A 12592-nucleotide genomic window follows, 5' to 3' on the forward strand; every position below is an offset into this window, starting at 1 on the left:
GTTTCTTACTGTGTGGAGGTTCCTCAAAGAGTTAAAAATAGAGCTACCCTACGACCCAGCAATTGCACTGCTGGAGATTTACCCCAAAGATGCAGATGCAGTGAAACGCCGGAACACCTGCACCCCAGTGTTTGTAGTAGCAATGTCTACAATAGCCAAACTGTGGAAGGAGCCTCAGTGTCCATTGAAAGATTAATGGATAAAGAAGATGTGGTCTATGTATATAATGGAATATTACTCAGCCATTAGAGATGACAAATACCCACCATTTGCTTCCACGTGGATGGAACTGGAGGGTATTATGCTGAGTGAAGCAAGTCAATCGGAGAAGGACAAACATTATATGGTCTCATTCATTTGGGGAATATAAAAAATAGTGAAAGGGAATAAAGGGGAAAGGAGAGAAAATGAGTGGGAAATATCAGAGAGGGAGACAGAACATGAGAAACTCCTAACTCTGGGAAAAGAACAAGCGGTAGTGGAAGGGGGCGTGGGCGGGGCGGTTGGAGTGACTGGGTGACGGGCACTGACGGGGGCACTTGGCGGGATCAGCACTGGGTGTTATGCTATATGTTGGCAAATTGAACTCCAATAAAACAATTTTTTAAAAAAGAGTCTGTTTCTTGATTTCTTCTATGTTGTTGTTCATTTGTTTCTTAAGTTACACATGTGAGCGAATCATACACTATTTGTCTTTCTCTGTCTGACTTATTTCACTTAACATTATACTCTCTAGGTCATCCACATTGTTGTGAATGGCAAGATTTCTTTTCTTTTTATGACTGAGGAGTATTCTGTTGTATATATTTTTATATGTATATGGTATATATATATTTATGTATATGTTGTATATATATTTTATATATAACAAATATATTATATATTGTATGTATATGGTATATATATTTTTATATGCACATGACATATATATATACACACCACATCTTTTTTATTTATCTATTGTTGGACATTATTTATCTATTGATGGATATGAAGGTTGCTTCCATATCTTGACTATTGTAAATCATGCTGCAACAAACATAAGGATGCACAGAGCTTTCTGCATTAGTGTTTTCATTTTCTTTGGGCGAATACCTAGTAGTGAAACTACTGGATTGTATTGTATTTCTATTTTTAATTTTTTTAAGATTTATTTATTTATTTATTTATTTATTTATTTATTTATTTATTTGAAACACAGAGAGAGAGAGAGGCAGAGACACAGGCAGAGGGAGAAGCAGGCTCCATGCAGGGAGCCTGACGTGGGACTCGATCCAGGGTCTCCAGGATCACACCCTTCGCTGCAGGCGGCGCTAAACCGCTGCGCCGTCGGGGCTGCCCGATTTTTAATTTTTTGAGGAAACTCCATACTGTTTTCCACAGTGGCTGTACCAGTGTGCATTCCCATCAACAGTGCACAAGGGTTTCTTTTTCTCCATAGCCTGCCAATACTGGTTATTTCTTGTCTTGTTGATACTAACCATTCTGAGGGGTGTAAGGTAATATCTTATTATGGTTTTGATTTGCATTTCCCTGATGATTAGTGATGTTGAGCATCTTTTGATCTATCTGTTGGCCATCCATATGTCTTCAGAAAAATATCTATCCAGGTCCTCTGCCCATTTTTCATTCAAATTATTTGTGGGTTTTTTTGGTGTGTGCTGAATTATATGAATCTTTATATATTTTGAATATTAACCTCTTATCACATATATTATTTGCAAATATCTTCTCCCATTCAGTAGGTTGCCTTTTTATTTTGTTGATGCTTTTTCCTCTGTGCAAAAGCTTTTTATTTTGATGTAATCCAACTGTTTATTTTTTTATTTTTATTTTTTTTAAAGATTTTATTTATTTTTTCATGAGAGACAGAGAGAGAGAGAGGCAGAGACACAGGCAGAGGGAGAAGCAGGCTCCATGCAGGGAGCCTGACGTGGGACTCAATCCTGGGTCTCCAGGATCAGGCCCTGGGCTGAAGGCGGCGCTAAAGTGCTGAGCCACCCGGGCTGCCCCCAACTATTTATTTTTGCTTTTGTTTCCCTTGCCTGAGAAGAAATACCCTTTAGAAAAAAATGTTTCTACAGCTGATGTCACAGACATTTCTGCCTATCTTTTCTTCTAGAAATTTTATGGTTTCAGGTCTCACATTTAGGTCTTCAATCCATTTTGATTTTTGTGTGTAGTGTAAGAAAGTGGTCCAGTTTCTTTTTTGTTTCCTTTTTCTTCTTTCCTTTTTTTACATATAGCTGTCCAATTTTCCAAGTGATGCAGGCAGGCCAGGTCTGAGAACCATGTTGAAATTTCTGAGTCAGTCCCATGGATCCAGCCAAGAGGGTCCTTGGCTTCACGCAGGATGAAAATCAAACATGAGCCAGAAGGAAGTGAAAGCAGAGTTTATTAAAGATATAGAGAGAGCAGATACAGACATATCCTCTGGGAGTTTCAGAAAGAAAGAGAGAATGAGTCGCATTTTTGTTTGGGTGCCTGGGAGTTGCCACTGAAGATGGTGATCTAGTGCACATGTCCTCTCAGGCATCCAGGAACCAGTTAGACCAAAGATGAGGGCCTAGGTGTTGTTCCTTGGAGCCAGGGGAACTTGGTATCAAGATGTCTAATGCAGGTGGTCTAGAATATGTTTATGGTAGCTTCTTTGAGGCATTCTCACCCAATTCTTCCTTAGATGTTTTCTATTCTAGAAAAATCATTAACTCCTTGTCCCTTACAAGGAGGACATATGCTATTTATATTAAGAGGTATCTGTAGAGTGGATGAGGGTGAAGGTCTTAGCAAGAATAGAAACCGAAAAGAAGCAAAGGAAAAAGAACTTTTTTTTTTCCCTCATGGAGGTCTCCCTTTGGTTTCCCTGTTTCACCAGCACCATTTCTGGAAGACACTGTCTTTTCCCTGTTGTATAGATAGCTTTCTGTCACACCAGAGGACTGCTGGCCCCAGGCCAGTGGTTAGGATGGATTCCTCTGCTTCGTCCAAGCCTGATGCCATGGCTGGTGTCTCCATAGAGGACAAGGAGCAGCACAATTAGGGATAGCATTGGTGTGAGGGAGAGAGGCACTGTGAAACCACCAGCAAGTGACAGACAAATCTGAAGTACTGGATTAGAACATCAACAAGGAAAGAGATCCCATAGACTACAGGGTAGTGAGCTCCATAAAACAAGCAGATTCCTGCTCTCTCTGGAAGATAGTTGAGACAGAGAAATCAGCTCAGGAGATACTGGGAAAAGACTATGATATAGAGAAAGCTAGGATTATAAATCTGAAAGGCATCTTGTACAAATGTTATCTCCTAGGATGATCAATCTGTGGCCACCTGTCCAATTCTCAGTCATATAATATGTTCTTAGTGAACACTTAACAAATGCGAAGCACAGTACAGGCACCAAGGGGCCATCAAAGCCAGGGGGGCAGACGGGACTAACATTTTTGAAGATCTATTGTATTCAAGGTACATTGCTGGAGACTTTGCAATGTCATTTAATTAATTTAATTTAATTTAATTTAATTTAATTTAATTTAATTTTCACTCCTAGACGTGTGAAAGTTTTATTGCAATCATAGGACTTTTTTCTCTGTCCTATGCAATCTCCTTGCTTACTTTGTGCCATACTCTAGAATTTCCCCCAAACACACAAGGGTCAGAGGGAACTACCTCCCTCCAGAAGTCAATAGTTGAGATGAGGATCTTGCTTTGTCCCCACATCCTCTGAATTTCCCCAGCTCAGGCTTCTGACTCATCCTTCATAACCTCAGTGCCTCTTGTCAGCTCTAGGCTATAAGGTTCACCCTGTTCCTCCTCAGGCAGCTGCTTCCTCCAACCAGAGTGCACCATCTATTTCCAGAGCCTCACCTTCTGAAGCCTCCTCTTCCAATGCTTGGGTTTATTCTCCTAGACTCACTGCTTTGTATCTCTTTATTTGTTTATGCAAATAAGAAAAAACAGTTTGCATTATTTCTTCTCTGTAATAATTGATTTCCAGGTTACAAAGATGAAAGTTCTTTGAAATTACAGATAGGTAAAGCATGTACACAGAAAGACAGGGAATAGAAGGATGAAAATCTTTTAAATTGGGACTCCTGAGTGGCTCAGCGGTTAAGTGTCTGCCTTCAGCTCAGAGTGTGATCCTGGGGTGCCAGGATCGAGTCCCCGGTCAGGCTCCCTGCATGGAGCCTGCTTCTCCCTCTGCCTGTGTCTCTGCCTCTGTGTGTGTGTGTGTGTGTGTGTGTGTGTGTGTCATGAATAAATAAATAAAATCTTTAAAAAAAAAGAAAAAAGAAAATCTTTTAAATTTAAAAATCATTGTAGGGTGTGCCTGGTGGGCTCAGGTGGAAGACCACATGACTCTTGATCTCGGGGTCATGTGTTAGAGCCCCACATACAGTGCAGAGATTACTTAAATAAATAAAATTGAAAAAATATTCACTTAAAAGAAATAAAATAAAAAACAGTTGTATAGAGTAATTGAGGGTAAATTTTTGCCATTTTCAAGCTTTGATCTAATGTTACTATTTTAAAATAAACTAATTTGTGTATGATGTGCAAATACGGATTTTTTTTTTCACTTGGGCTGGTGCTCGATTGTCTTCAGCTAGTTTCTTAATTGCCTGGAAGTGAGTGAATGCCATAATAACAATCAAACCAGTTTTTTTTTCCCCCTTAAGATTTATTTATTTATTTATTTATTTATTTATTTATTTATTTGAGAGAAAGAGAGCCCACAGCGGGGAGGGGCAGAGGAAGAGGGAGAGAGTCTTAACTAGACTCTGTGCTCAGCATGAAGCCTGTTGCAGGGCTTGATCTTAGGACCCTGAGATCACGACCTGATCTGAAACCAACAGTCTACTCAACCTACTATGCCACGCAAGCACCCCAAACCAGTTTTTAAACTATTATACTAGAAATATTTTCCACATATTTAGTATTTTAAATCAGACAATTTTCTCTATCTGGAATGGCCTTCCTCCACTCATTGTATAGATAAATTCTTTATAAATTAAAAATCACACACTATATAAGTACATTCCTATTATAAAAATGGAAATAGTATGTGAGTACATATATAAAATATCTTTTCTCCTCTAATGTCAAAAAGTTCTGTTATGTTTGGGGGATTGATGTGCTGACTGATAGGCTAGGTTTTCCAGGTTTCTTGCCGCTGTGTGATCACATGGCATAGTTCTGCCAATGGGATATAAGCTTACTGGGAAAGACTTCTGGCAAAGCTGTTTTTTCCCCTGAGAAAGAGATAAATCTGGAACACATTTTCTTTTATCTTCTTCAGGACTAGAATTTGGAGGTAATGCCTGGAGTTAAAACAACAATCTTGTGACTGTGAATATGAGACACACACCTGAAAGATGGTGGGTCCAAGCTTAGAAAGAGCTTAGACCCTGGATTTATGTAACCAAAATAAACTCCTTTTTTGTTTATATTCATATTCCTGTTCTAAGCAGCTACGTATTACATATTTCCAGCCTCCAATTCCAAACCCATCCCAGATATGGTATGTATTTTTTAAGACCCATCTATATTCATAGCACATTAAATTTTTATTCAAGTTTTTTCCCCAAAATGTATGTATTATTCTGAACCTTCTCTTTTGACTGAAGAATATGGTCTAGAGGCACCTGGGTGGCTCAGTCAGTTAAGCAGCTACTCTGATTTCAGCTCAGGTCACAATATCAGGGTCATGAGATGGAACGCCAATTCGGGTTCTGTGTGGAGTGTAGAACCTGCTTAAGATTCTCTTTCTCTCCTTCTCCATCTCTCTTTCTCCCACTTGCACTCTTTCTCTCCCTAAAAAGAAAGAAAAAAATCTTAAAAATATAAAATAGATTTTCTTTTTCTTTTCTTTTAAAAGTGACACTTGTTCTAGAAATAGAGAAAAACTTTAAGTAAAAAGCAGCAAATGTCCCTAAATTCCACTATTTTAAAATAACTAGTATTATTATTGATACGCATTCTGTCTATCAGCTCTCTCTGAAAATACTGGGAGTCATTCTCCCACTACCACCTCCATGTACATGTGTATACACATTCACACACATACATACAGTCAAATAATAACAAATATAGATACAAATACACTTATACACAAATATGCACACAAATATACACAATCACACACATGCAAATATACACACCTACTCATGTGGGAAGGTGAGACAGAGAGAGAAACTTACAAAACCTATTAAAAAGTGTTCAATTCTGGGAGCACCTAGGTGGCTCAGTTGGTTAAACAGGTGTCTTCAGCTCAGATCATGATCCCAGAGTCCTGGGATTGAGCTCTGCATAGGGCTCCCTGCTCAGTGGGGAGCCTGCTTCTCCCAGTCCCTCTGCTATTCCCGCTGCTTGTGCTCTCTGGCATTCTCTGTCAAATAAATTAATAAAATCTTTAAATAAATAAATAAAATGTAGAACTGAGTAGTTGATTTAAATTTATGAATTTAAGTAGAAATTTTACTCTTTATATATAGTATTAGAACATTTAGTGGACCGTAAGTTTCATCATATTTTTTAAGTTTAACTAATTTAGTTCATAAGAATGATTTAATTACTTGGGAAGGTTTGGCATTTAGACAATTGAAGGACTTAAAAGAAAGTCAATATATTAAATTTCTAAACCCTGTTTAAAACATTTAAAAGAGTTTAATTAACTACATTTGAGAATGTAACCAAGTATTAACTGAAGGCCATTAAAAGTGACAGTTCAAATCTGCTAGACTTATAATGAAATGAGATTTGTAAGCTGAAGTTAAATGCTTAAGGATGAAATTAGAACCTGTAAATTAATAAATTGATTACTCAATTTAAAAACCAAAGTGACTTCTAAATTGCCTTTTCTGTGACCATAAAAATATCCTCACATTCATGAAGTGAAACTTAAAGAATTGTCAACTTTGGATAAATATTTCTTCACCATTCAGACATATTGTGTCTCCTATCTTCTAAATTTAAGACAAAATATTATGAAAACCATTAAATATTTGTAGTCATTATGTTTTCATCGTTCTTTAAGACTATGTGTTAATTTTAGCATTGAAAATTTTCCTAGTACAAAAAATAACAGGATTAACTCTGGGATATAGGGTGTCCAACCATCCCAGGGTGCCTGGGAATGAGGGGTGTATTGGACCTCAAGACTAACTGTGCTAAGCCCAGTAACTTTGGTCACCCTAATGTAAAGCATTGGGGCATATGTGCTAAGACTGTAGATTCTAACACCTACATTTGAGAATTGGCTCTTCAGCTTATTTTCTCTTTATCACGAGCAAATGGCTTTTTTTCCTCATCACTAAAATGGTGATAAAACACCTTTTCCGTACTACCCAGGGGAAGGAAACATAGGGCTTTGTTCTATATTCCCATTATAACTCAATGAGAAACTTTTACAATATCTAGAGCCTCGACATCCTGCAAAGGGAGGAGGACGTCCTCAAATTCCTTGCAGCAGGAACCCACTTTAGGTGGCACCAATCTTGACTTCCAAATAGATCAGTCCATCTACAAAAGGAAAAGTGTTGGCATCTACATCATAAGTCTGAAGAGAACCTGTTAGAAGCTTCTGCAGGCAGCTCAGGCCATTGTCACCATTGAAAACTCCAATGATGAACATCATATCTTCCAGGAGTACTGGCTCATGGGCTACGCTGAAGTTGGTTGCTGCCATTGGAACCTCTCCTATTACCAGTTGCTTCACTCTTGAAACCTCCACTAACCAGATCCAGGCAGCCTTCCCAGTGTCTTTAGGAGGTTACTGATCCCAGGGCTGACCACCAGCCTCTCACGGAGATGTCTTATGTTAATCCACCTACCATCATCACTCTGTGTAATGCAGTCTCTCCTCTGCACTGTGTGGGCATTGCCATCCCATGCAACAGCAAGGGAGATCACTCAGTGGGCTGGAGGTGGTGGATGCTGGCCTGGGAAGTTCTGCACATGCCTGGCACCATCTCCTATGAACATTCATGGGAGACCTCCCTGATCTCTCCTTCTGCAGAGAGCCTGAAGAGGCTGAAAAGGAGGAGCAGGCCACGGTTGAAATGGCCATGACCAAGGAGGAATTTCAGGGTGAATGGACTGTTTCAGCTCCTGAGTTCACTGCTATACAACCTGGGGTTGCAGGCTGCCCAAAGGCATGAAGGTGTCCTCTGTGCCTATTCAGCAGTTCCTTACAAAGATGGGAGTGGTTAGCCGGCCACTGAAGACTGGTCTGCAGCTCCCACTGCTCAGGCCACTGAAAAGGTAGGAACAACTCCTGAGTGGTCTTAAGATGCTCTTCAGCAAAGGCAAAAAAATGGAAATGAGGTTGATGGAAAATAAACAGTTTCAAGAAACAAACGGTGAATATCTATCTACAAGGATTATTGTGAAAAATGAGTTACCATATGAAAGCATCTATATTAATTATCTGCAATAATACTTAGAGTGTGGTAAGCACTAAATATATACTAACTGCTATTGGGAGCTCCCCACAGGAACTTCAATTATTGGACAAGTCCTGTTTGTTCTTCATTTTATTTTGTTCTCTAAAATTGTTTTAATTTCTTTGCCTTCCTCCTCTGCATTCATTGTGATATCCTCACATCTTTCTTTCATGTCAACTAGCAGATAATGGCAGTTGCCTGTCTGATAAAAGTTTCCCTCTTCTTCCTCACGAACAGAACTCTATTTTAGTTTTGGTGGCAATAGATATAGCTTAATTAGTTGATTTACAGGGCTTTCTTGAAGCAGGTTGGATGGATGACATACAACACAGTTCTGGCCAAGGTGATACTGCGTAAGTCTACCACGTGGGATATTTAGGAAAGGTCTCTGAAAGCCGTCTAAGCTGGTGCATGTCTTATGTCTTTTGTCTTTTTTCCTTCTTATTTCCTCCTAGATGATAGATGTAAGGTCGAAGGAGAAGAGCTATCTTGAGATAAGAGCTATACCTTAGAGATGCTAGAGCAGAAAGCTAACTGGATCTTTGATAGCTTCTTTGAAGAATCAAAAAAATTACACCATTGTTTGTTTAAACATTTCTTAAGTTTCCTGTTACACACAATTGAAAACAATTCCAATTATTACAAACCATTCATTTAATTTTCAGCAATGTAAAAAGTGTGGAGTACTTCAATAGTTTTCGTGTCATTTTGAGATAGAGCCATGCTAATCTCATCTTTGAGATTCGCTCCAATTTTGATGTATGTGCTACTGAAAAGACCAGGATAGTGCTTCTTCTTTGATGGTGAAAAAAAGTTTAAGAGGAAAGTCAAGTCATCAAGGTCGCAAGCAAATCTTGTCATCCTTAATGATAATTACATGAGTCAGTGCGGAGAGCCAAGGAAGGGGAGAGAGAAACTAGCAATGGGCTGTTCTCTGTAGAGAAATAAGCATTATATTTTGTCCCTTTCTGCCAGGCATTCAAATTACCATTTCAATTTTTTGAGAATGAGAAGTTTCTAAGAATTATTTTCTGCCTTCCATAGTTTTCCACTGACCACTGTTTTATAATATGTATATTGAAATAATAAATTTGATAACAGGTAATAAAAGCAAGAAAGCATAAAATAGGTTCAATTCCAGAAAAAAGACCATGGCTTGGGATTTTGAACAAAGCTGTACCTGTTGTTATTACTGAATTAGAGTTGCCTCATAACTCTACCCAGCTGTTAATTAAGCACTTAGGCAGCCACAGTCATTAACTCTTTCAGGTCCCCAGGACACTACTTAGTTATTGCTTCAATTTACTGTACTAAGCTTACTAATAGGCAATGCCTTAAAACATTGAGAATATCTGACTCATAATATTTTTCATCTTCTTGATGATTAGTTGGAAAAAGCAATTCTAATTTAGTTCCTCCTTCATTTTAATTTGGGTTAGCAGATGTTCTATGTGTGCTACAGTCAACTATTTAATTTACATTATAGAAGAGCCTATAATAGCAATTTATCAGGGTTTGTGTGTGTGTGTGTGTGTGTGTGTGTGTGTGTATGTGTTGTTATAGTGTGGTTTTAATTTCCTCCAAAATGTTGGTATAAAAATAGGATATATTTTATTTTCTTAATTCACATAGAATATCCCAAGAGCAAAATTGGGTTCATAAAACTCAAGCAATATTTTAAAATTAGTTTTGTTTGAAGAGGGAATGAGACAAATAGAGGAAAAAAGTAAAGCAAAGAAAAGAAAGAAAGTGAAGAGAACAGTGAAGCTCTAGCCTGCCAAGGATGTGGATCCATTTTAAGAACAGCTTTGTGATGGGTGGGGGAAGTAGTTCACATGGAAAACATTCCTAGCTGTGGTATGATGTTAACTTTCGAAAACTTACCTTACCGGTATTTTTTTCATGGGTAGTGTATATTTTGGAGGACATTTGCATAAGCCACCATCTGAACAAATCGAAGGGAATGTACATATCAATATTTTAGCTTGGTAATTATAGGTTTTCCCAAGTCTTATTTAGAGGTAGTCAAACAGTAACTGCTTGTTGTTTTAAGCTTCTAAGTTTTGGGGTAATTTTTTATGTGGTAATAGAGAACATCTACAATCTATTATCATAAGATTGTCTTGATGACTAAATGAGAGCAAGTGAATAATACAGATTATCATTTTTAGGTTGGTCTATCAGAACTGATCAGAAGTTACTCCTTTCATATAGTTTGTACCTATTCTCTTGACAAGCTGAACTTTTTGATGTTCTGATAACTTTCTGTTCTTGTTTTAAATTTCTCCAAATTCTCTCACCACTCTTAAATTAGAGATTACAGACATTTCTACTTTCATTTCATACTGGTAATATATGATTGGCAAAAATAGCGAATTCCTAGATCTTATAATAAAAATAAAATACATTGAAAAAGTATTCAACTATTCATTTGTATATAGGTGAATAAAAAAAATTAGCGTCTGCCTGGCATGCTGAAAAGCCACTTTAGCAAAGCCTACATATTCTCTGTAGGGGGTTGATTAAAGAGTGGTCACTCTATGATCTCCTATATATTGGATTATTTCTCAAAGATCACTGGGCCTTATCTATAGCAACTTCATCTTTATATCCACTGGTGGATAATCTTTACAAGATAGTATTTCAATCACTTAAGGCCTAGATCTCAAACTCAATTCCTCTAGGGACCGAGCAGGTCAGGAAAATGAATGAGGTGAGCTGAATGGGGAGCATAGGTCCTCTGGGAATTGCAAATACTCAGCTCAACTAGTGTTCTTCTGCAGGAATTTGAATTCTGTGTTGCCAGATTCTTCTGGTTTCAAGGGAAGATGGAAATCTGGGTTTGAATTTATGTGTTTTTGAAAAATTTTTAGAGAAAACTCTCCATATTTTAAAATATTGTTTCATTTGTTTTAAAAATCTGCAGATTGGATAAGATATATCTCTGAAGTATAGTCATTTCCCAGATACAAAGAGCTGAGAGAGAAGCTGAGTGTATAGACTGCAGTTACTATTTTGTGGACAAAACCTGTATGTACTGGAAGAAAGTTTCAGAAGCTTGTTTTCCAGGTGTTGGATAAATAATGCATGGTTTCTAAAAGGAGGCCATCTCTGACACTGCATCATCAGACAAATATAGTGTTTAAAGTCTTCTCATCAAATGTTCTCATTCATACAGCCAAACTAGTTTAAATTTCAAAGAAAAACATTTCCCCCATGCCTATAATCACTTTCCTGTGGATTCACAGTGGCCTGTGTTACAACACTGCTGTTTAACCAGCTGCAAAAACAATAAATGGAAGCCAATATAGAAAAGGTCATCTGTCAGTTGGTTAGCACTGATACATCATTATAAGGGCCAGGATTCTATCACCATCACCTCAAGTATGCCAGCAACCTGCAGGGTACTAAATAAACGTGCTCTGCTTTTGACCTTTACTCTTTTAACTTTCACAATGTTTGTTACTTTATTCAGCATGACTACTCATGTAAAATGCGAATCTTTTGTCATAATCTTAAGAATATTATTAATGCATAATTATATGGCAGGAGCTACATTTTGAATTGCTGGGAAATGAGAAAAGATGATATCTTTAGCCTCTTCCAGGTAGGATCACATTCTGCTATTTCTACCATATGTATTGTTCTTATAGCTGTTCTCTTGAACTTATTGATTTCTGGCTACTGAAAAGAATAATATAGACTACTTTGTGTTTCTGAGAGGTCTGTTAGGTAAGATTTATTGCATCTTAAAGTTTGAACTGAAACTATACTTTCCCAATTTCCCAATTGCAGAGAGAATGGCTCCATTAATGGTAGACATTACTCATTGGATAAAGTTTATTTTAAAAATTTACTAAGTGGTCATACTTTTCCAGGCTGCTATTGATGATAAAATATTGAGCAAGACCCTAAATTAGTGAAGTCAATCCAAGTGGGAGACAATTGATCATTAACAATATTTACTTTATAGATAAGAAAAATCAGTAGTTTTTTCTGCTTTACATATAGTAGACAAGGACATTTTTCATTAGCCTATTGGTAAAAATGAACACGTTCAATATTAGCAATTCTTTAAAGAATGAGGATATTTTGTAAAAAGGAAGATTAAGCAATTTCTATACAGATTTTGATCCTCTTTATATTATGTA

General features: G+C 37.4%; 1 pseudogene; it reads left to right on the forward strand.

The window, feature by feature from the left end:
* The first annotated feature begins 6164 nt into the window (after positions 1-6164).
* Positions 6165-8067, forward strand: LOC144302293 (small ribosomal subunit protein uS2 pseudogene; annotated as a pseudogene).
* The last annotated feature ends 4525 nt before the right edge of the window (positions 8068-12592 follow it).

Source organism: Canis aureus, chromosome 31 (genome assembly GCF_053574225.1).
Source record: "Canis aureus isolate CA01 chromosome 31, VMU_Caureus_v.1.0, whole genome shotgun sequence".
Lineage (NCBI taxonomy): Eukaryota > Metazoa > Chordata > Mammalia > Carnivora > Canidae > Canis > Canis aureus.